A 25,010-nucleotide genomic window follows, 5' to 3' on the forward strand; every position below is an offset into this window, starting at 1 on the left:
AACTGCTAGACTGGGTCTGCAGCGATGCATCTGTCCATGACAGCATCAGTAGGAGTGACAACTGCACAGTCTTTGTGGAGACAAAGTCCCATCTTCACATTAAGGATACCTTCCAATGTGTTGCAAGGCACTACTGCTGTGCTAGATTTCGAACAGACCTAGCAACTCAAGACTGGGCATCCATGAGGCAATATGGGCCATCAGCAGCAGCAGAATCGTTCTCAACCACAATCTGTAACCTCATGGCCCAGCATATCCCCTACTCTACCATTACCATCAAGCCAGGGATCAATCCTGGTTCAGTGGAGAGTGCAGGAGGACATGCCAGGAGCAGCATCATGCATACCTAAAAGTGGTGAAGCTACAACACAGGGCTACTTGCATGCCAAACAGCATAAGCAGCATTCAATAGACAGAGTTAAGCGATCTCACAACCAATGGATCAGATCTAAACTCTGCCGTTTTCCCATATCCAGTCGTGAATGGTGGTGGACAATTAAACAACTCACTGGAGGAGGCTCCATAAATATCCCCATCCTCAATTATGGTGGGAGCCCAGCACATCAGTGCAAAGGATAAAGCTGAGGCATTTGCAACAATCTTCAGCCAGATGTACTGAGTAGATGATCCATCTTGGCCTCATCCGGAGATGCCTAGCATTTTCAGCAAATTCAATTCATTCCATGTGATATCAAGAAACAGCTGAAGGCACTGTATAGTGCAAACCCTATGGGCCCTGACAATATTCCGGCAATAGTACTGAAGACTTATGCTCCAGAATTTGCCGTCCGCCAGCCAAGCTGTTCCTGTACAGCTACAACACTGGCCTCTACCCGACACTATGGAAAGTTGTCCAGGTAGGTCCTGTACACAAAAACAGGATAAATCCAACTTGGCCAATTGTCGCCCCATCATTCTACTCTCCATCATCAGTAAAATGATGGAAGGGGTCATCAACAGTGCTATCAAATGGCATTGTTTCGAAATAACCTGCTCACTGATGCTCAGTTTGGGTTCTGCCAAGATCACTCAGTTCCTGACCTCATTATAGCCGTGTTCAAACATGGGCAAAAGAGCTGAACTCCCGAGGTGAAGTGAGAGTGACTGCCCTTGACATCAAGGCAGCATTTGACTGAATGTGGCATCAAGGAACCCTAACAAAACTGGAGTCAATGGGAATCAGAGGAAATTCTCTCTGCTGGTTGGAGTCATACCTAGCACAAGGGAGGAAGGAGATCAACCACCTCAGTTCCAGGACATCACTGCAGGAGTTCCTCATGGTAGTGTCCTCAGCCCATCTTCACCAGCTTCATCAATGACCTCCTTTCCATCATGAGGTCAGAAGTGGGGAGGTTCGCTGATGGTTGCACAATGTTCAGCACCATTTGCAACTCTTCCGATACTGAAGCAATCCATGCCTAAATGCAGCAAGACCCAGTCAATATCCAGGCTTGGGCTTACAAGTGGCAAGGAACATGCATGCCACACAAATGCCAGGCAATGACCGTCTCCAACAAGAGTGAATCTGACTATCACCCCTTGGCATTGAATGGCATTACCATCACTGAATCCCCCACTATCAACATTCTAGGGGTTACCATTACCCAGAAACTGAATTGGACTAGCCATATAAATACTGTGGCTACAAGAGCAGGTCAGAAACTAGGAATCCTGTGATGAGTAATCGCCCCCTGACTCTCCAAAGCCTGTCCACCATCTACAAGGCACAAGTCAGGAGTGTGATGTAATGCTCTCCACCTGCCTGGATGAGTGCAGCTCTAACAATACTCAAGAAGCTCAACACCATCCAAGACAAAGCAACCCACTTGAATGGCACCCCATCCACAAATATTCACTCCCTCCACCACCGACACACAGTAGCAGCAGCATCTACAAGATGCACTGCAAGAACTTATCAAGGTTCCTCGGACAGCCCTCTCCAAACCCATGACCACTACCATCTAGAAGGACAAAGGCAGCAGATACATGCCACCACATGCAAATTCCCTTCCAAGCCATACAACACCCTGACTTGGAAATATATCGTCGTTCCTTCACTGTCACTGGGTCAAAATCCTGGAAATCCCTCCCTAACAGCACTGTGGATGTACCTACATCACACGGATTGCAGCGGCTGAAGAAGGCAGCTCACCACCACCTTCTCAAGGGCAATTAGGGATGGTAATAAATGTTGGCTTAGCCAGAGACACCTACATCCCATAAATGAATACAAAAAAAATAAGCCTACTCACCTGGCAGCAAGCATGGAAGTGGACAGACAGCAAGATAATTCCCTCCCCCATACCCCAAAACCTGGCGGGGTCTCTTTTTTTAACAAACTCAATGAGGTCCCAATGATGTCATTGGGAACCGGATGCAGTTTTAACTGGGTGACCTGAACAGTTCGATGCAGTGCCTTTCAAGCCAGGTAAAGAAATTGGAGAAGGGGATTAGGTAAGCTTTAAAAAAAAGTCTTGGGGGCCAGGAGGAGCTGCAGTGTCCCAGACTAAAACTCCCATTCCTGATCAGGAGCCATGCAACCTCCAAATAAGATCAGATAGTTAAAATGACTGAAATTCACAGAGACCAGACAGAGGGACGAATTTTCTCCTCAGATTCAGGAACCACGAGTTGGACCATTGCGCAACGTTGTGTTCCCGACCTCTAAAACCCCCATGAGATTTTGGTCTCCGGGAGTTAGGGAGCCTGGAGTCGGGAACACCGCCCCTAGAAGCAGGCCTGAAGGAGGCCTCGTGGCAGAGGAGCAATGTGTGTGGGGAGGTCGGCTGGTTAGAAGACCCACCTCGGTTTGCTGGGACATCGTCCCAGTCCTGCACATGGTTGTTAAGCACTCTAACCCTTACTCCTCACCCTCCTTAACCCCCTACCCACTCCCTATACCCCCTCATATCCCCCATGGCCCCTCATATCCCCAATGTCCCCAGGCCACTTCCATTGCCCTCATCTCCTGTCCATGCTCCCCATCTAACCCCCTATACTCTTACAGTATCTAGCCATTCGCAAGTGTGGCAAGTTTTTGAAATGTTCCTGAAGCTGACAAAATAAACAAACAGGCTTTGAGAATCTCCTTTGAATAAAACTGCTCATTTTATAACTTCATGAAAGTGCCATTTAAACATAGCCATTCATAGACTCAATTATAAAAACCTTTTAAACCCCTTGATACCTCTTAATCTTGTCAAAATAAACAAACAGGCATTGAAAAAAACATATCACAGAAGGAATAACTTATTACAACCTCATGAATCTGTCAATCAAACAAAGCTAGCACTCCCCTTTGAAACAGTGTAAACAGAGCCTTGCTGAGCTGAATCCATTATCCATTCTTGGAGCTCAGTCAAGAATTCATAATGAGGCCATCTGGCATAGGAACATAGAAACAAAGAAAATAAGGGCAGGAGTAGGTTATTCGGCCCTCCAAGCCTGCTCTGCCATTCAATATGGTCATGGCTGATCCTGTATCTCAACGCCATACTCCCACTCTCTCCCCATACCCCTTTATGCCTTTAGAGTCCAGAAATCTATTTCCTCCCTAATTATATTCAGTGAGTGGCCACCACAGCATTCTGTGATAGAGAATTCTGCAGCTTCACCATTCCCTGAGTGAAGAAGTTTCTCCTCACTTCAATCCTAAAGGGCCTATCCTGTATCCTAAGACTGTCACCCTTTGTTCTAGACTCCCGGCCAGAGAAAACATTATCCCTGCATCCAGTCTGTCCAGCCCTGTCAGAAATTTATACGTTTCAATTCATATATTTATACGTTCCCTCTCATTCTTCTAAACTCCAGTGAATACAGGCCTAGGCGGCCCAATCTCTCCTCATACCACAATCCTACCATCTCAGCAATTTGTCTGGTGAACCTTCACTACCCTGTCTCTATGGCAAGTATATCCTTTCTTAGGTAAGGAGACCAAAACTGCACACAATGCTCCAGGTGTGGTCTCACCAAGGCCCTGTACAGCTGCAGTAAGACATCCTTGCATCTGTACTCAAGTCCTCTCACAATGAAGGCCAATATACCATTTGCTTTCTTAACTGCTTGCTGCACCTGCATGCTTTATTTCAGTGATTGGTGTACAAGGATACCCAGGTCCTTTTGTATATCAACATTTCTCAATCTATCACCATTTAAATAATGCTCTGTCATTCTGTTTTTCCTACCGAAGTGGATAACCTCACACTTATTCATTTAAACTGCTTCTGCCATGTATTTACCTACTCACTCATCCTGTCTAAATCCCCTTGAAACCACTTAACACCCTCCTCACCACTCACATTCCCACCAAGTTTCATGTCAATAGCAAACTTGGAAATATTACATTTGGTTCTCTCATCTAAATCATTGATATATATTGTGAATAGCTGAGGCCCAACCACTTACCCCTGTGGTATCCCACTAGTCAGTGCCTATCACTCTGAAAAAGACCCATTTATTCCTACTGTCTGTTCCCTGTCTGCTGACCAATTCTCAATCCATGCCAATAGATGACGCCCAACCCCATGTGCTTTAATTTTACACACTAGCCTCTTATGTGGGACTTTATCAAAAGCCTTCTGAAAATCCAAATATACCACATCCACTGGTTCTCTCTTATCTATTCTGCCTGTTATGTCCTCAAAAAACTGTTGTAGGTTTGTCAAACATGATTTCCCTTTCACAAATCCATGTTGACTTTGTCTAATCCCATTGATATTTTCTAAGTATCCTGTTATCACATCCTTTATAATAGATTCTAGCGTTCTCCCTGCTATTGATGTTAGGCTAACTGGTCTGTAATTCACTATTTTCTCCCTCCTTTTTCAAATAGTGGGGTTAAATTTGCCACCCTCCAATCTGCCACAACTGTTCCAGAATCTACAGGATTTTGGAAGATGACAACCAACACATCCATTATTTCCTTGGCCACCTCCTTTAGTACCCTGGGGTGTAGATTATCATGCCCTGGGGATTTATTGGCTTTCAGTCCCTTTAATTTCTCCAGCACTATTCTTTTAGTAATACTAATTTCCTTCAATTCCGCCTTCTCACTAGACCCTTGGTTCCCTAGCATTTCTGGGAAGTTATTTGTGTATTCCTCCATGAAGACAGAACTAAAGTAGTTGTTTAATTGCTGTGCCATTTCCTTGTCTATCTTAGCCAACTCACATCTCACACCTTCGTAGTTTCCTTTGTTTAGATTTAGGACCCTAGTTTCAGATCAGACTACTTCACTTTCCATCTTAACAAACTTTATCACAGAAGTAGGTTGACCGGATGGACAGATATCTGTTTTTTCCAGATGACCTCATTATGAATTCAAGGTTAAGAGGTATTAAGAGGATTAAAACATTTGTAATTGATTCTATGATTAGCTGTGTTTGAATGACTCATTTAAGTGACTTTAATTATGACCTCACGCACCTCATGTTTCAGCCTGCTGACACGTGTTTGCTCAGCATCGTAGGAAAAAAACGGCCCAGAACGAGTGATGAGCAGCAGTGACATATCACTTTTCTTGTTTTAAATATCATTCATCAACAACAACAAATTTTGTCGAAGCATATCATATTATCAAGATGTGGAAACAGAAATAGTTCATCAGCTCATGATCTGTAGCACTCTTCCTCAATTGTGTGAAAAACAGGAAACCTATCAAGCCATTTGTCTTGTTAAAAAATCAGTATAAATATGTTATCATCAATTAATGTTTGCATTATGCTAATTAGTGCTATTAATATCATTTGGGAGCCTTTTTGGCTAAACCAGAGCAAATTATGAATAAAATCTTTAAATGGTCTGTTTTTAATACATCTATTTATCCAAAGTAATTCAAGGATGAGGCTAGCCAGCATGTGGTCCCATTTACCATTTACTTACAAAGACCATTATAGATGATCTAGATGAAAAGCTTCTTCAAATGGATAGTCTAATATGGCAACACACACATTCCCCTGGGCAATAGGCTCAGAAAGGCTATATGCTAGTGTTCTCGTGGCATCATCTGCAGAACTATCTGAGTGAGGCATATTTGATTTTAAGAAGATGTAACTTATAAAATGAGAATGTGTGAGAGTTTTAACAGTGAATTTACTGAAAATTGAAAACAATGATTTATTATTTTTCTCTATTTTGTTCAAAATCAGTAAGTCACATAGAATTATATATCATAGAACCTTAATGTCAAAAACATAACTTACACAGTTAGAAAAGCCAGGAAGTCATGCTAAACCTCTATAAATAATGACTTTAGCCACTGCTGGAGTATTGTGCAGGTTCCATGTACTACACTTTAGAAAGGGCATGAGGTTTTGGAAAGGGAAGAGAAGAGATTTTATGGGCTGGTTCCAGGGATAAGGGATTACATGGATGGACTGGAAAAGCTGAGGTAGTTCTCCTTAGACCAGTGAAAGCTAAAAGGAGATTTGATAGAGATGTTTAAAAGCATGAAGGCTTTAAATAAAATAAATAAAGAGAAACTATTTCCAATGGCAGGATCAACATTCAGAAGGCACAGATTTAAGGTCACTTCTGAAAGGAACAGAGGTAACATGAGCAAAACCTTTTCTTTATGCAATGCTTGGTTTGGATTTGGAATACACTGTTTGATAGGGTGGTGGATACAGATTTAATAGTCACCTCTAAAAGGGAATTGAATAAATGCTTGGAGAAACAACGGGACTAACAGGAATGTACTTTTAAAGAGCTGATGCAGACTCTTGGGCTGAATGGCATCCTCCTGCAATGTACTATTTGATCACTCTATCATATTTACAGCACAAAACTGGTCATGTTGCTTGGAAGGTCCATGCCAGTGATAATGCTGCACACAAGTTTCCTCACACCCTTCTTCACCTAACCTTCTTGACACATCCTTCTATATTTTGCTCTCTCATGCATTTATCTAGTTTTTTTCTTAAATGTATCAATGCTATTTGCCTCAATTATTCCTTGTGTCAGTAAGCTCCACATTGCAACCACTCTCTGGATAAAGAAGTTTCTTCTGAATTCCCAATTGGATTAATTAGTGACTACCTCATATCGCCTAGGTCAGGATATTGCCCTTGTTGGGTGGGCTTGGTGGGGGTGAGCGGGACCGGTTGGGAAGCTGAGCGCTCCCTGCAATTGGGGTCTGACACGATTTGACGTTGGTGGCCATTTAAGGCCCACCCAGTGTGAAACATGTGTTGTCTGTGTTGTGTGTGGGGGGGTGGAGGGTGGGGTGGGGGGGAGGTCGTGGATGGAGGGCAAGCGGGGAACTTGGTGCATGTGCACGAGTGCGCGCAGGAAAAGCTCCCTGAGGAACAGAGCTGCCTCAAGAAGATGAAGAGTTTAAAAATCAAAAATAAAGAATTTTAAAAGGTTAAACCACATGTCCCCTCATGTGACTCTGTCACATGAGCAAGGACATGTTATTAATGAAATGTTAAAATTTTTATTCAATTGTTAATAGCTGTTGGAAACCTCATCCTGCCTGGGAGGCTTCCTAAAAAATCCAAAGGCCGCTTGGCTATTTCGCCTTAAATTGAATTCAGTTGGGACCTTAATGGCCATTAATGGCCTTAATAGGCCATTAATAGGCACAGGAGTCGGCAGTGCACCCCGCTGACCGAAATAGCATACGTCATTTTACGCTCATTTGGGTCAAATGCGCGCCCGCCTGACGAGTGAGAAATTCTGGCCCTAGTTTTTGGCTTCCCCCGCAAATGTCAACCCAAATCAACCCTTTCATAATCTTAAAGATATTTATCAGGTTCTAGAGAAAAGAGCCCCAGCCTGTTCTATCTTTCCTGGTATCTGGTGTCATTCTAGTGAATATTTTTTGCACCTTCTCCAGTGCCTCTATATCATTGTTATAATACGGAGACCGGAACTGAGAGCAGTACTCCAAGTGATGTCTAACCACGCATTCTATACAAGTTTAATATGATTTCCCTGCTTTTCAATTCTTTCGCAGTGATTATGAACACTAATGCTTGGTTTGCTTTTTTATGGCCTTATTAACCTGTATTGTGACTTAATGATTTGTGTATCAATCATACTAATCCATTAATACATTCGGAGAAATGTTGACTTTGTGCGACAGTGTGAAAGAGACAATAGTGAATTGGTCACCAGTTTTACATCTTTCCTGGTTAAAGTCAGGAGAAATGAAAATCAGGAGGGATGTAGAACAGCTGCCCGTTCCTTACCGCATATTATCACACAGTCAATGTTACTCCACCCACACCTACTCCAGTTAGGTAACAGCAATACTTATAAATATATGCCCTGTACTTTCCTTAATCCTGTATATGTTGAAATTTATGCCGGATCCAGGAATATCTAGGCCTACGGAGTTTATCCCTGGCACAGACACAGAAAACCTACAGTTTTGTGCACGTCAACTACACTAGTTTGTCCTGGCTCTCATTAGACTTCATAATATGGAGCTGCTAAAAGTCAACTGGGCTTTGTCAACCATATGCATAAATTGATAAAATTTTGTGCATCCCTTCTAGAAAAGGAATTCAAAGCTTCAGGTTTGTGAAAGGCCAGGTGCAGCAATTTTCTATCAGAGAGCAATTGTCAAATTGTCTAACAATTGCACATTGTTTGCTTAGTCATCAAGCTGATTGTGCTTGAATGGTATGTGGAGATTAAAGCAACAGGGAAGAATAGGACAATTGCTGTGCTGTAGACATATTGAAAGCAATGTGTGTTCGAAGTTCATGTATTAAGCTCTGTGTTTAGTTTCTGTGGATCATTCCAAGAACAGCATTGACGCATATCTCTGTCCTGCTGCACAATCTATTTTAGATTCACAACTGTTGGCTTATACAGGCTTACAATTATGTTATTTGCTTCATTATATATTCAATTCAGTGACAATAGCAGAAGCTGTAAGGTTTTAATCTGCCGTGAAAGTAAGTCAAGGTGGAAAGGAATAACACTTTCACGTCAAGCTTTGAAACCTTATTTCTGATCTTGACCTTTCATCACAGCAGCTTCAGCGGTAAAATGTATTTGGTGTTAGATTTACTGATTTCAGCATTGCCTCTGATACAGGTGACACTGGTGCAAACAGACTTTTACTCATTTCTCGCTATTTCAGAGAACAACATTGCTTTGCTCACAGCTGTAAGTGCTCTGTTTTCTTCAGTCTATTGTTTTATTTTTCAGTCTTTGAGTAATGCCTACAGTATAAATCAATTCTTGTTTATTACACTAAAATTTAACTGAAATAAATAAAGTCAGGGGATATCAGTTCAATTGATCCTGCTAGCAATGCTACAGGCTGATTACCATCTATCCTGGTATATATATTTTTTAAAAATTAACTGAACACAGCTCCAATGGGTTATTGAACGATGAAAAAATATCAATTACTAGCTAGAGGACATGGCTAAACAAGTCAACTTAAATTTGTTGCTATTTTCTTTTCTTTCCAAGGATGTAGGCATTATTAGCAAAGCCAGCATTTATTGCCCATCCCTAATTCCCCTTCAGAAGGTGACCCAGCGACAGTGTAGAAACGGCGATATAGTTCTAGTCAGGATGATGTATGGCTTGGAGGAGAACTTGCAGGTATGGTGTCTCCGGGACATACAACGCTCCTCGGACTGCTGTTCTCATCGCATCCTGAGATCCACACTCAGTGCCATGCGCCGCCATATGAACACACTCGACCTCTCCCTCCAGCAGCACTGCCGCACCCTGTTTCTAAGCTGCCCATGCCCCCAGTTTCATTTTATTCTTCGTCTCATCCGACGCCTCAACAAGAAACTTTGTCTCCTTCTTTCAGGTGCAAAGGAACGCAAGTGCAAGGAACAACAACACATCGACACCAACGCCCATCCAGGACCCTCCACCCCTGCCTGTTCCTCTGTCCCCATCCCGTCTTCCAATCCCAGCCCCGGCCGTGTATTCACCATACCCCCTGACCTTCCCCTCTCTGATGCTGAACTTTCAGTGCTCAGCAAAGGACCTAGTTTCATACCCTTGTGCCCTCATCTCAATGAATTTCGGGCTCAGCACAATGCTGAACTCTTCTTCCACCGCCTTCGTCTCCGTGCTCACTTCTTTGGGCAGGAGTCCTCTCCCCGTTCAACGGATCCTTTTACCCACCTCCAATATTCTCCCTCCACCTGGACCCCTCCCTCTGGATTCTTACCTTCTCTTGATCTTTTCATTGAGAACTGTCGGCATGACATCAGTCGTCTCAATTTCTCTGCTCCTCTCACCCACTCTAACCTGTATCTCTCTGAACTTGCTGTACTCCGTTCTCTCAGGTCCAACCCTGACATTGTCATCAAACCTGCTGACAAGGGTGGTGCTGTTGTTGTCTGGCGCATTGACCTCTACCTTGCAGAGGCTGATCGTCAACTTGCAGACACTTCCTCCTACCTCCCCCTGGACTATGACCCCACCACTGAACATCAAGCCATTGTTTCCAGGACTGTTACTGACCTCATCTCTGCTGGAGATCTTCCTTCAACAGCTTCCAACCTGATAGTCGCCCAACCTCGGACGGCCCGCTTCTACCTCCTACCCAAAATCCGCAAATAGGACTGTCCCGGCAGACCGATCGTGTCAGCCTCTTCCTGCCCCACGGAACTCATTTCTTGCTATCTTGACTCCATTCTCTATGCCCTTGTCCCGTCCCTTCCCACCTACATCCGTGATTCCTCTGACACCCTACATCATGTCAACAATTTCCAGTTCCCTGGCTCCAACCGCCTCCTCTTCACCATGAACGTCCAATCCCTCTATACCTCCATCCCCCACCAGGATGGTCTGATGGCTCTCTGCTTCTTCCTCGAACAGAGGCCCGAACAATCCCCATCCACCACTACTCTTCTCCGTCTGGCTGAACTTGTTCTCACACTGAACAATTTCTCCTTAAACTCCTCTCACTTCCTCCAAATAAAAGGTGTGGCTATGGGTACCCGCATGGGCCCCAGTTATGCCTGTCTCTTTATGGGGTATGTGGAACATTCCTTGTTCCAGTCCTACTCAAGCTCCCTCCCACAACTCTTTCTCCGGTACATTGATGATTACTTCTGTGCTGCTTCATGCTCTCGTCGGGACCTGGAAAAATTTATTAATTTTATTTCCAATTTCCACCCCTCCATCATTTTCACATGTTCCATCTCTGACACTTCCCTTCCCTTCCTTGACTTCTCTGCCTCAATTTCTGGTGATAGACTGTCCACCAATATCCATTACAATCCTACTGACTCCCACAGCTACCTCGACTACATCTCCTCACACCCCGTTTCCTGGAAGGACTCCATCCCATTCTCTCAGTTTCTTTGTCTCCGTCGCATCTGTTCTGATGATGCTATCTTCAAAAACAGTTCCTCTGACATGTCTCCCTTCTTCCTTAACCGAGGTTCTCCACCCACGGTGGTTGACAGGGCCTCAACCGTGTCCGGCCCATCTCCCGCACATCCGCCCTCACACTTTCCTCTCCCTCCCAGAACCATGATAGGGTCCCCCTTGTCCTCACTTATCATCCCACCAGCCTCCGCATTCAAAGGATCATCCTCCGCCATTTCAGCCAACTCCAGCATGATGCCACCACCAAACACATCTTCCCTTCACCCCCCCTGGTGGCATTCCACAGGAATCATTCCCTCTGGGACACCCTGGTCCACTCCTCCATCACGCCCTACTCCTCAACCCCCTCCCACGGCACCTTCCCATGCAATCGCAGAAGGTGCAACTTACTTACCCTCTCCTCACCGTCCAAGGGCTCAAACACTCCTTTTAAGTGAAGCAGCATTTCACTTGCACTTCCCTCACTTTAGTCTACTGCATTCGTTGCTCCCAATGCGGTTTCCTCTACATTGGAGAGACCAAACGCAGACTGGGTGCTGCTTTGTCGAACACCTTCGGTCTGTCCGCAAGCATGACCCAGACCTTCCTGTCGCTTGCCATTTCAACACACCACCCTGCTCTCATGCCCACATGTCCGTCCTTGGCCTGCTGCAATATTCCAGTGAAGCTCAACGCAAACTGGAGGAACAGCACCTCATCTTCCGACTAGGCACTTTACAGCCTTTCGGACTCAACATTGAGTTCAACAACTTTAGATCATGAACTCTCTCCTCCATCCCCACCCCCTTTCCAATCCCCCTTTCTTCCAATAATTTATATAGATTTTTCTTTTCCCACCTATTTCCATTATTTTTAAATGCATTTCCATCCATTGTTTTATCTCTAACTTTTAGCCTATTTTGATCCCTTCCCCACTACCCCACCCCACCCCACCCCACCCCACCCCCACTAGGGCTATCTGTACCTTGCTCATCCTGCTTTTTACCTTTAATGTCAGCTATTAGCACATTCCTTAGATAATATCACCACATTCAACGCCTCTTTGTTCTTTTGTCTATGACATCTTTTGGCAATCTCCACCTATCACTGGCCCTCTATCCAGCTATACCTGTCCCACATCCCCTTAAACCAGCTTATATTTCACCTCTCTTCTATTTTTCCTTAGTTCTGTTGAAGAGTCATAAGGACTCGAAACGTTAACTCTGTTCCTCTCCGCAGATGCTGTCAGACCTGCTGAGTTTTTCCAGGTATTTTTATTTTTGTTTTGGTGTTTCCAAGATCTGCTGCCCTTGTCCTTCCAGAGGTTGAAGGTTTGGAAGATGCTGTTGAAGAAGCCTTGTGAGTTGCTACATTGCACCTTGTAAATGGTACACACTGTAGCCACTGTGCACCAGTGATCCAGGGATTGAATGTTTAAAGTAGTTGGATGTGGTAATAATAAAGAAGACTGTTTTGTCCCGGATGGTGTTGAGCTTCTTGAGTGTTGTGGGAGCTGCACTCATCCAGGCAAGTGGAGAGTATTTCATCACACTCCTGATTTGTGCCTTGTAGATGGTGGACAGGTTCTGGAGAGTCAGGAGGTAAGTTACTTTCCACAGAATTTCCAGCCTCTGACCTGCACTTGTAACCACAATATTTATATGTCTTGTCCACTTAAGTTTCTGGTCAATGGTAACCCCCAAGCTGTTGATAATGGGGGATTCAGTGATGGGTGATGCCATTGAACATCAAGGTTAGATGGTTAGATTTTCTCTTATTGGAGATGGTCATTGCCCATTCAGGGGAAGCACTTGTGTGGCATGAATGTTACTTGCCACTTGTCAGCCCAAAGTGAATGTTACCCAGCTCTTGTTGCACGCAAGCAAGACTACTTCCGTGTCTGAGGAGTTGCAATGGTACTGAACACTATGCAATCATCCCCACTTCTGACCTTATGATGGAGGGAAAGTAATTGATGAAACAGCTGAGAATGGCTGGGCCTTAGACACTATCCTGAGCAACTCCTGCAGTGATGTCCTGTGTCTGAGATAATTTATCCAACAACCATAACCACCTTCCTTTGTGTTGGATGACTCCAGCCAGTGGAGAGTTTTTTTCCTGATTCCCATTGGGTTCAATTCTGTTAGGGCACCTTGATGCCACATACTGTCAAATGCTGCCTTGACATCAAGTGCACTCTCACCTCACCCCTGGAATTCAAGTCATTGGTCCATGATTGAAATAAGGCTATAATGAGGTCTGGAGCCAAGTCACTCTGGCAGATTCCAAACTTAGGGCAGAATTTTCTGCCCCCACCAGGGACGGGAATCATTGCTGGTGGGGGCACAAAATTTGGCATGATGGAAAAAGTTAGTTTCCTGCCAGTGGGAAATTAGTTTGGAATTTTGTTCTCCTGAGTTTCATGGTGGATTAAAGACTTTCCTGCTGATCTATGTTGGGAACACATTTGCATTCATTCCATCTCATGAATGCTCATTTTTAAAAAAAATTCATTCACTGGCTAGGCCAGCATTTATTGCCTAAACCTAATGGTATTTTAAGAGTCAGCCACATTGCTGTGGGTCTAGAGTCACATGTAGGCCAGACCAGGTGAGCTCAGCAGATTTCCTTCCCTAAAGGACATTAGTGAACCAGATGGGTTTTTATAACAATCAGCAATGGTTTTGTGGTCATCATCAGACTTTTAATTCTAGATTTTTATTGAATTTAAATTTCACCATCTGCCATGGTGTGATTCGAACCCTGATTCCCAGAGAATTACCCTGGGCCTACTGGAATACGAGTCCAGTGACAATATCAGAATGCCAACTCACCCGAATTATGGTCTCCCTCCAAATTAAGTGCCCCGCTAACACATAATTAGAACGGACAGATTCCCTATGTATATAAGTGATGTGCACCTGACGAGCTTCACTTCATCAATAACTTCAGGGTACGTAGATGCTGCTTTCACCTACCATTAACAGCATCACTGTGAGATTTGGTGAGTTGTTTCACAAGCTGCACCAAGGCTGGGCACAGGGGTTAAGGCCAGTGGGGAAGCTGAAGACAGAAGCGGGACTGGGTGGAGGGAAGGTTCTGGGAACATGGAAAGGGGAAGACGGAGGCAGGACTGTGGTGGGTTGTGGGGCGGGGGGAGGCAAGGAACAGAGTGGCATAGTGAAAGGCTGTCCTTGGCCTGAGGACACGGTGTCGGCGGAATATTGAACAGACTGCCTTGGGGCTGTGTGGGCAATGTTAGAGGGCTCTGAATGGCACTCATCTCTTGGTCCCAGTCTTGGGTGAGGGAACGCCTCTCTGAGCAGTAACCTTCTTGCACAGTATGCTGTGCAGGGTATGGTCAGTCATCTAAGGAATTTGATCCTGGGGTTTAGAGGCATGCTGCTGAGAGACAGATGGCACAGTCAGGGGACGTATCTGTAAGTCAGGAGTTGAAAAGTCGCGGGTGAGGTTTTGGATGGTCTTATGGGGGGGAGGGGTGGCGGGGTGTTCCCAGAAAGTCATGGTGCATGTGACCTCAAGAGGTCGACAAAGGACATGGGGACATCAGCATTAAAGGGTTCAGGGGAAGGACAGGAATATTAACGTGAATAATGATGGATTCAAGGGTAATGAGGAGAGGGTGTGCTGGATAGTGATAGGAGGAAGGGGAATCAGGAGGCATTGAAGATGGAGGAGGATGGGAGGGACTTGGTGGGTGAGGGGCAGGTTGGAAGCTGGTCTCCCACACAAAAGTCAGTGGCACCATTCTGCTCTTTACCTTGTAACGGTGCAGTTCAAAAATCAAGCTGGAAAATGATCAGTCAGGTAGGGGGGCAATTCTGGTCAATTGAAGGGGCACCCTATAAATGCCCTGCTCAAACCATGGAGAGCATGGCACAGCTGAGTGCTGGGCTCAAGGGTCTCATACACAATGAATGAGTTTGGCTTCTTTTCTAATGGTGCACTTTCAGGCAAATATCCATTATGTTTCGGTGCTGCGATGCATATGGTCTTAATTGGATCTGATCCTCACAGAAGTATGTCAGGATGAATGCAGGCTCCAAGAATCAATGGCCACATCTGCTGCACAGGGGCAGCAAGGGCCCTACAAACCTCCATCTTCCCAGTGCATTGGTCATGACATTCAAGGCACCATGTCTACAGTCAGGACAGAATGCAAGGAGCGGGTATCCATAGGCCACTGGAGGACAACCTACTCAAGACTGATTGTGGCTCCAAGACTTGGCTCTTTTGACCCTGATGGAGACCCTCACTGTGTATGTGCACTCACGCCTAAGGGGAAAGATCATCCACCTGTTGCCCTCAAGGATGATATCATCCTGCAAGGGGTGGCCTTGATATGTGGTGTACAGACCAAGGGAAAGTCAAGGGCTGGAGAATGCATAGCTGCCTTGTATATGAAGGAAGACAAATCAATGAGAACTAACATTGATTATTCAATTATATCAGTCAATAGCCATGGCAGCCTTCAAGAGGCAGAAATGCTATTGCACACATCGATGCACTCATGCAAGTGTGACAGGAGCTTAGCAAGCTCTGAGAGGAAAAACATCCATCACTGGTTCTCACTTGACTATCTGAAGGCAGAACTACATCTAGACAGCACCATCTCTCCAAACGCCAGCTCTCATGCTGCAGAGGCTGCATCTTGATACTGAGCCCCAAGATGCCATTGGATATCAGGACACAGTGATCTGTTACATGACAGCATGGACACAAACCTGTGAGTTACGTTAGCATTGTACTCATGCAGAGTGGTTCAGCAGAACCATCACATGATTATTGTCAATCATTCATGGCACTGCATTCATCAGAAGTCTGCTAAGTTTACATTCTGGCATCTGGGAGAGACGTGGCCCGGTCAATTTTGATACAGCAATCAATGATAGCTTACTCCTTTCACTGATACTGGTGAGTACTCAGGAGATGTATGGGAGCATTGCTTTCATACCATTACAGTCCTCAAAATTGTCCATCTCACAAAGGTCAATCCTTGCTATGAACTCTAACACATTACACAGCCATGTAATGAAATCCCTTATCGATTGGCATTCCGTTACCTCAATAAGGGATTCCACAAGCAATGTTAGGCAGCCATTCAGGAGCAAAGTAACATCTTCACAGGTAATTGGACGGTTTCATCAGGATGAGCACACACCTCTGACATTACACACTCATGCCTGTCATCTAGCAGACTTTTAAAATGTCACTGAGTGGAACCAACTGGCATCACTCAGCATCATGCATGTGGAGAGGGGGAGCTAATAAGGGAGTAATGCTGAGCCTTAAAGGCAGCGATGAAATAACATTGCAGGGAGCATTGAAATGTACTCCACGGTGATTAATACTTTTACCGAAACCTCAGAGTCGGAAAAGAAAGGCCATCGCAAAGTACACTTGGGTGAAAAGACTCCAACATTGGTCTCGATAAATACTTAGAGCATCCACAAACTACAGACTTCAGTGTGGCAGCATCAGGATAATCACTAACATTCCATGAACAATTTTCAAGAGGTCACATGAAGTGAGCCTCAGATGCAAAGGTTACTTGTGTGTTGTCCAGCCATCATTTTCATATAGGAACTGTCTTTGTTCATGTCACTTATGTGCAACTAAAGGTGATTGACTGTGATGAGATTGAGTGAGACTTCATGGAACTAAGGCACAAGATGGGAGATAATTGTGGGGTGAGTGGCATTTGGTATCCTTAAATCAACACAGGACATTGCTTTACATCAATGAGCCATGCAATACCTAACACTTGGAGAGGATAAAAGCAAAATATATTTGCAAAAGTGAAAAATATATACAGTGGTTGAACACCCATGCCACCATTGTACAAAGGGGGAGATGGTGGCATAGTGGTATTGGAACTGGACTGGTAATCCAGAGACCCAGGGTAATGCTCTGGAGAGCTGGGTTTGAATCCCACCACAGCAAATTTGAATTTAATGAAAATCTGGAATTAAAAGTCTAATGATGACAATTGGCGATTATCGTAAAAACTCACCTGGTTCACTAATCCCTTTTAGGGAAGAAAAGCTTACCTGGTCTGGCTTACATGCCCTCTGAAATGGCCGAGCAAATCGCTAAAAACAAGTCAAAAAGGAATGAAACCGGGTGGACCACCTGGAATTGAAACGACAACTGTGAACCCAACTGCAAAGTCCTCATGGGGGCTCGTGCCAAAATTGGGAGAGCTGTCTCACGGACTAGTCAAGCAACAGCCTGACATAGTCATACTCACAGAATCATACCTTACAGATCATGTCCCACCATCACCATCACCATCCCTGGGTATGTCCTGTCCCACTGGCAGGACAGACACAGCAGAGGTGGTGACACAGTGATATACAGTCAGGAGGGAATTGCCGTGGGAGTCCTCAACATCGACTCTGGACTCCATGAAGTCTCATAGTACCAGGTCAAACATGGGCAAGGAAACCTCCTGCTGATTACCACGTACCGCCCTCCCTCAGCTGATGAATTAGTGCTCCTCCATGTTGAACACCACTTAGAGGAAACTCTGAGGGTGGCAAGGGCGCAGTAGGTACTCTGGGTGGGGACTTCAATGTCCATCACCAAGAGTGGCTCAGTAGCACCACTACAGACCGAGCTGGCCGAGTCCTAAAGGACATAGCTGCTAGACTGGGTCTGCGGCAGGTGGTGAGGGAGAAACATACTTGACCTTATCATCACCAACCTGCCTGCTGCAGGTGCATCTGGCCATGACAGTATCGGTGGGAGAGACCACTGCACAGTCCCGCCTTCACATTGAGTTGTGTGGCACTACCACCGTGCTAAATGGTATAGATTTTGAACAGATCTAGCAACTCAAGATTTGGGCATCCATGAGGCACTATTGGCCATCAGCAGCAGCAGAATTGCACTCAACCACAATCTTTAACCTCATGGCCCGGCATATCCCCCAATCTACCATTATCACCAAGTCATGGGATCAACACTGGCTCAATGAAGAGTGCAGGAGGGCATGCCAGGAACAGCACCAGGCATACCTAAAAATGAGATGTCAACCTGGTGAAATTACAGCACAGGACTAATTGTGTGCCAAACAGCATAAGCAGCAAGTGATAGACAGAGCTAAGCAAGCCATAACCAACGGATCAGGTCTAAGCTCTGCAGTCCTGCCACATCCAGTCGTGAATGGTGGTGGGCAATTAAACAACTCACTGGAGAAGGAGCCAGCTCCACAAACATCCCTATCCTCAATGATGGAGGAGCCCAGCACATCAATGCAAAAGGTAAGGCTGAAGCATTTGCGCCAACCTTCAACCAGAAGTGCCGAGTAGATAATCGATCTCGGCCTGCTCTGGAGGTCCCCAGCATCAGCCAATTTGATTCACTCCAAGTGATGTCAAGAGACAGCTGAAGACACTGGATAGTGCAAAAGCTGTGGGCCCTGACAATGTTCTGGCAATAGCACTTGTGCTCCAGAACTTGCTGTGCTCTTAGCCAAGCTGTTCCAGTACAGCTACAACACTGGCATTTACCCAGCAACGTGGGAAATTGCCCATGTATGTCCTGGTCTCATATGTTTGCTAATTACTCTCTCAATATGCCCTGTCACCTTCAAAGATCTATGTACATGAATCACCAAGTCCTTCTGACCCTGCATACACTCTAGAACTAAGTCATTATAGTCCTATTGCTTGTCTCTATTCCTTCTGCCAAAATGCATCACCTCACATTTCTCTGTTTTATTTTCTATCTGTCACCTTTCTGCTCATTCTGCTAGCCTACTTATGTACTGCCGCAGTTGATTGTTATCAACCTTACTGTTGACCACACCACTAAGTTTGGTATCATTGGCTAATTTTGAAATTTTACTCAGCATTCAAATATCCAAGTCATTTATATATATCAAAAAAAGTTGTGTTCTTAGCACTGACCCGTAGCGAACACCACTGTCTGCCATGGTCTCGTCTGAAAAACAACCATTTACCACAACTCACTGTTTTCTGCCCTTATGTCAAATTTTTACCTAATCTGACACTGACCTTCCTATTTCATGAGCTTCACTTTTGTTAACCAGTCTTCTATGTGGTACTTTGTCAAATGCTTTCTTGAAATCCATATGGACAACATGCATTGCATTTCCTTCATCAACCTTTAGTTACTTTATCAAACAATTCAATTCAATACGCTGGCTCTCCTTAATTAACTCAAACCTTTCCAAGTGCATGTTACTTATGTTTCCTCATTATTATTCCTAAAAGCTTACTGTCCATTGGTGGTAAACTGACCGGCCTGCAGTTACTTGCGTCCTTTCTTGAACAAGGGCATCACATTTGGCACCCTCCAATCCTTTGACAATTCTCCCGTATCTGGGGGAGATTGGAAGATTATGGCAAGCCTTTCCATAATCTCCTTTAGCAACCTAGGATGCAAGCCATCCAGGCTAGGCAACATATTCACTCCAAGCACAGCCAGCCTTTCCATCCTTCCTATCGATTTTCACCCCATCCATTATAGAGAAATTTCCCCCACATGGTTAAAGAGGTTGAGTTGAGTAGTTAATAGAGAAGGTTGCACACAGTTTCCGGAACAAATGGTTTTTCAGTCATTCTTTCAATATTTATTTTAGTCATTATGATCCCTGATTATTACTTTTTGTTTCCTGTATCATTTAAAATAATTATTGTTTTTGCTATATGTTTATCATCTTCATTTCATCACTGCAGTCCTCAACTTGGTGCTTTTCTCACAAAGGTAGATTTCTTTTTCACATCTCCAAATGTAGACAAAAAATCAATTTACTTTGTGTTGTTTTGCTTTCAGTTCCACTGCCTGTAAAATCCTCACTGGATGCCCCCTTATCACCCAGGATTTGTACTTCTGAAGTGTGCCGCATTCGATTTGTGTTTTTCTTTTGGCCTTACTTTTTTAAACTACAAAATCAAGCCTTGTTTTACATACTGTAAAGAATTCACCTAATTTTTAAAGTTTTTAAAGTTTAATTGAATTTTTAAATTAATGATTACTTTTGGTGGACTGTTAAACACTGAACATGCCCAATCTATCAATTCACATGCTTCATATAATGTGTTAAGTAACTGTCACTATTTATCTCTGACTCGAGAAAGGCCATTTCTTATGATTGGGGAGTGAATAATGAATAATAAGAATAAAATTTGTATGCAAGTCCGACAGAAGGGTATACTAGATGTACAGGAGACTCGGGGCTGCAGTCGGAAGAGAAGATAGCCTGGTCATCTATCAATATGAGTTACGGAACAGGACGGTTGGACCAACTGACCTTGTCTGTCTCTCAAGAAACCAAGTTACTGGATTGTGAGCATACATTAGCAGATATTTGTATCAGTACTTTTTACATTGAAATTGATTCACAAGCTAAGGGATTTAGGTTAATAAAAGTGTTGTTTGTAACACAAGTATAATGTACATTGAGTCATTGACACGCAGAGTAGATCTCCGAACATCAAGCGTTAAGTAGCTGATCCAAGGAAGGGAGTAGCCCATAATCGTCACTATGAGAGTGAGGATTCGGTTAGGAGAAAATTTCTTTACGCAAAAAATCAATAGAGCACGGAATGCTTTGTCACAGAGAATCAACAAGTGGTTGAAACATCGGGCAGAATCGTCCCAGATTTGCAAAAAGCAGGATAGCGGGCAGGAAAAAAGTCATTTTACCCACCGACTACAATGGCGGGTTTTCACACCATATTGTCCCATTCCCATCTCATCAATTATGCAGCCACAGGAAACACGCCGGATTGCTGGTGGGTGGCCTCTGATTGGCCCTCCACACCGTTACCTCATCACTTTCTCACACAGGGCGCCATATTTAGACTGCGGTTGTGCACACTTCCCAGTGCTTTCAGCTCAGGACTGCTCCGGTGAAGACATAGCCCCAAAAACCAAGAAAAGGATGCAGTCCCCCATATCAGTGGTGCATCCCTGAGACACCTTCTAGATGCCGTGAAGCCCTGTATCAATGTCCTCTACCCCTGCCCTGGCCGCAGGAGGCCCATCAGTCTCAACACTCTGGATTGGGAGGTGGTCAGTGCCAATGCTGCACAGAAGATGTCGGCCATCCAGTGCAGAAAACGGATGAATGATCTCATCGTCAGGGTAAGGCAACCATCTCATCACTCTAAACTCACACACTCAAGATCTCCACACATTCACGGGCATCTCACTCACTGCCTGCTCAAGGGACATCACCACTCACTCTCTCACACACACCCTCATATCTTCATCTGGCCTCATTGCCTCTGGAGACTGTCTCCTCAGCCCTCACCAACTTGAGGCCACTTGCACAGATCAACATGTGCCTCTCCACACACCCTGGGATACCACACTTCTCCAGTACAGCACTCGCCCTGCAGCCTCTTCCCTTGCCTGAGGCCACTTTTCCCCCTTCCCCAAGCAAGCCCCAGAACTGCAGCCGTTGAAAAGCCACCCCCATCTTATGGCTGGTCTGGTAGCTACACACCTGCCGTGAGCGCCCCTAAAAGTGTTGTGGCGCTGCCTGTGAAGCCTGGCGCTTATGACTGTGAGTACTGCCCAAAGCAAGGTAGGCAAACAAATCTCAAGGTCCCGAGCAAAGTGCAGCTCGCAGGTGCAAGTCACTTATGTACAGTTATGTAACACGTCAGCGTGCAATCATGCCGATGTGCCTGGATGATTCAGCGTGGGGGGATTATTCTGGCGAGCAGGGCTTGTAATGAGATGGTAAAGTATTGAAATTAGGTTCTCAATATGCAGCAGTGGGAATTGCGATTCGCCATCGACGGGGGGAGAGACGCCATATTGTCCTCCCTGCCCACCACCAACGGGGCTGGAAAATTACGCCCATAGACTGTTACATCCTTTTGAACAATATTAAGGGCAGGACTCCTCAGATGATGGGGTTTCCCACCCACCACCCAAGAGTCGATGGGGAACTCATCCCTGCAAATCATAACAGCCCCCCCAGCCATTTATGGCTGAAGTTGGGACTTCTGCCCCTTCGCTTGGTCAGAAGTCCCACCCCGGAGAGCAGCTGGCCAATCTGATTCACCGGCAGCTCTGTGTTCCCAGCAGCACCAGTGGCAACAGTGGTTCGGACTGGGACTACATGCAGTCCCCAGGTTCTAAGGCCCGGTGTCCAGGATCAAGTATGTGTGGGGGAGCTCACTGCGGGGAGGGGAGGTAAAGCCAGGGGGTGTTGGGAGTCATCATGGAGAGGTCAGGGGAAGATGGAGCACCCACTGCCCAGAAGGGAAAAGCAGTAAAAACTGGGAAATAAGAATGCTGGTCTGAACTGGTCTTGTATACCTTAAAATGAAACACCAGTAAAAACTGGGAAATAAGAACACTGGTCCGAACTGCTTTTTCCTTCTGGGTAGGTGGGGAGGGCAGAAGGTGGAGGGGTAGGTGTTCCCCACTTCCCACCCGAGGCCCAAGCAGGTTGATTTGCTGATTTTCCCCTCTGCCCCTGAATTCCTCCTGCCAGTCTTATAATTGAGGTGGGGCAGGAAGCGGCCGCTTAGTGGCCAATAATTGGCCCGCTTAAGGCCTTCAGTTGGGACAAGGGTGGGCGGAGTGCTCTAGGCCTCAACCACCTCTCATAAAGTTGCGGACAGCCGGGGGTGGATTGGAGGACCGTGGGAAGGCCATTCAGGAAATTTTATGCACCCACCCACCTCATCTTTTAACTGTCACCCACTGCAGCCCACCCACAGTTTCCTTCTACAGGGCAGCGTTATTTTTGATAATGTGGGGCTGTGTGCACATTCCTCAGTCAGCAATGAAGGCCTGGCAGCCAGAACTAAAAGTAATAATCATGATTTTCAAATGAGCGTCTATGTACAAGTTTGAACATCTGCAGTTTTTGTGTCGCTGCAGAATGTGCCCAACAGTGTAAATAGAGAGTATTCTAGAGATTTGGCAGCCTAGACAAACAGACCAACTATATTGAAGTGGTTTTGTATGACATAAACTCGTTCTTAATGTCAGCAGCAAATTTTCATGAGAAAACAAGTTGTCAGGAAGAGTGGTGGAGGTCATAAAAAGCATAAATGCCATTTATGAGGAGAGGTGGGAGAAGCCAGAGTGAAATATTATCCCCTAGCAGTTAGAAAATCAGTTCTACAGGTATATGTTAGCTTTGGGTGATTTAAAAATACCACTTTCTCTTTCAACAGCTTAAGAACAGTTTAGCAAAAATGGGCCCATGCCCTTTGCAATCCAGAAGCCATAGTCCGTTGCCTATCTGTTTTGAGTAGATATTTAACCTACAGGCTAGCAATTTCTCAATTTTCAGTGATCTGCTCATCATGGGAGCTCACATAGGGCAGAGTCTTTGGGTCCTGCTGAGGACAGGAACAGAAGCATATGGGGCCTGAAAATACCAGATGCCAATTAGGCTCATTAAGAGCCTTGTTAACAGTAATTTGTCCAGGGCAAAGCAGCCCACTTGATTGGCACCCCATCCACAAACATTCACTCCCTCCACCATCGATGCACAGCAGCAGCAGAGTGCACCATCTACAAGATGCATTGCAGGAATTCACTAAAGCTCCTTCGACAGCACCTTCCAAACCCACGACTACTACCATCTAGAAGGACTAGGGCAGCAGATACATGGGAACACCACCATCTGGAAGTTCCCCTCCAAGTCACTCTGACTTGGAAATATATCACTATTCCTTCACTGTAGCTGGGTTAGAATCCTGGAACTCCCTCCCTAACAGCACTGTGGGTGCGCCTACATCACATGGATTACAGCGGTTCAAGGAGGCCGCTCACCACCACCTTCTCAAGAGCAATTATGGATGGGCAATAAATGTTGGCCTAGCCAGCAACACCCACATCCAGTAAATGAATATTTAAAAAAATTAAAGGAGGTTGACTGGGATTTTCCAGTTGGTCTCCAGGTTCCCGATGCAGTGGGCAACTGTTTAATTGGAGGCAGGAACCCAGCAGCAGGATAGGGGGGGCAGCACTCCAGGCAGGCCTACAGATTCTCCCTGCCTGCTTGGGTATGGGTGTAGTCAAAGGCTACACTGAAGAGGGATTCCACATTGCAGTCTGGCTGATTTTTCTATTTTTTAAATTAAATTCTTTAAGAAGTTGCTGAGGGCAAACCTTCATTTTGAAGCACCCTCTCAGTTACTTACCCTTTACTGCAGCCAAATGCGGCTCTGAAGCTGGAGGGCCTCTGATTGGCCTTCCCCACTTAATTGGACAGGGAACCTGTCTAATTGCAAATCAAGGGGGTGCCCCAGTCAAAATCTCAACAAATGACTGTTTCCCCCCCAAGGGTGGGTGTGCAACACGGAAACAGTCCCCACTCCTTTTTCCCATCACCAAAATGAAAATTCAGCCACAGCCTTTTGCTTCATGAGTAACTATTTCAGTCAGTTGCTTGGTAGTACAGAACTTGAACCTTGGTAACACGTCTGTCTTTTCAGCAAAGCTTTTTGTTTTGCACTCATTAGGACAAACAAGAATGCCAATTTATACTACAGGAGAAACAGGTGCTGATTAGTTGGTAAGTCAATTCTAATTAGCCAATGGTGTTGCTAAGGGGAAAGCAATGGGGAATTATAGGCTCCCCAACTTCCAGGTAATTCAAAAAAGTGCAAAGCTTTATATTCCTTTTGTTTGCAGAGAATGGTCCCTGCATATGAATGTATGTTGCTTCCAGCAAGCGTAAA

This window comes from Cetorhinus maximus, chromosome 1 (genome assembly GCF_964194155.1).
Source record: "Cetorhinus maximus chromosome 1, sCetMax3.hap1.1, whole genome shotgun sequence".
Lineage (NCBI taxonomy): Eukaryota > Metazoa > Chordata > Chondrichthyes > Lamniformes > Cetorhinidae > Cetorhinus > Cetorhinus maximus.